Source organism: Odontomachus brunneus, unplaced genomic scaffold (assembly GCF_010583005.1).
Source record: "Odontomachus brunneus isolate Ranch 3 - 2012 unplaced genomic scaffold, Obru_v1 Obru_scaffold_068, whole genome shotgun sequence".
Taxonomy (NCBI): domain Eukaryota; kingdom Metazoa; phylum Arthropoda; class Insecta; order Hymenoptera; family Formicidae; genus Odontomachus; species Odontomachus brunneus.
Genome location: NW_022639518.1, coordinates 1,798,261 through 1,799,504, shown reverse-complemented (window position 1 = coordinate 1,799,504; position 1,244 = coordinate 1,798,261).

Below are 1,244 nucleotides of genomic sequence, written 5' to 3'. Positions count from 1 at the left end.
CAGCGATCTCGAACTCTCTTACTCGCGCCCTAGCAAACGGGGCACGACAAGTCATAAAATTCGGCCGCGAGACGATATCAAGGATGTCCACGGAATCTCGGTCATCTTCCTCCGGTTAAGAAGCCATACAATCAATCGATTAATTGTAGAGTAAATGTCGTGTCGTTGTAATATTGCGTTGTGCGTTAGTGCGATTATCGTCGCGTATTAATGTAAAATGCAGAACAAAGAATATTTTAGAGTACAGAAATTAAGATACATACTTAAACCTGTACATGTAGAAACTAACAAATTTATTTATTTTTATTACAGATAGTCTTATTTTCAAGAGTGTCTTCCTGCAATTGTAAAAACTGTTGGTTTTGAAAGAGAAATACGAGTACATTAACATTTTCGGGCAATAATGAACTTCGATTAGCAGTAACAATATTTCCTGCTGTTGAAAATACGCGTTCAGCATTGGCAGAAGTAGACGGGATTCCTACGAACATTTTTGCAAGTAATGCCCTTATTGAAATATCATACTAAGAATCATTGATTAATTACTTATTTTCAGTATTAAAAGTACAGTATTTAGTAATATTCTGTGATTCAAATACAGCTTTTAGTACTCAAATATTTCAATATTTAATGTTACAAATCCTACTTTATGATTGATTTCAATACTTAAATATTGATATGTAATACTTAGTCCAGTGATAAAATACTTACGCAGAACATTATTTGAACAATATTTAAATACTAATATATAATACTTTGCTAAGTGATAAAATACTTACGCAGAACATTATTTGAACAATATTTAAATACTAATATATAATACTTTGCTAAGTGATAAAATACTTACGCAACGTACTGTTAAGATTTAAAGTATTAACCCAGACAGCATACAATATTAGTAAGTTATTAGATAAATATTTATAAATATTTTTTTTGAATTACTTTTTTAAAATATTATATATATACATAAAGAGAGAGGAAAAATTATGAAAATCTATATTTAAAATATTATTAAAATGTAGAAATATCTAAATATCTAAATGTTTTCCATAATATTTATTGTAAACAAAAAATTAATATTTTGTAAATATTTCTATAAATATTGCACATGAAAAAAATAAATATAATTATTTATAATTATTAAATTAATAAAGAAATAAGAAAATCGAAATTTAAATTGGTAATGTACATTAGAAAAAAATTCTTTAAATAAAAGAAATATATTTTGTTACATATAATTTGTA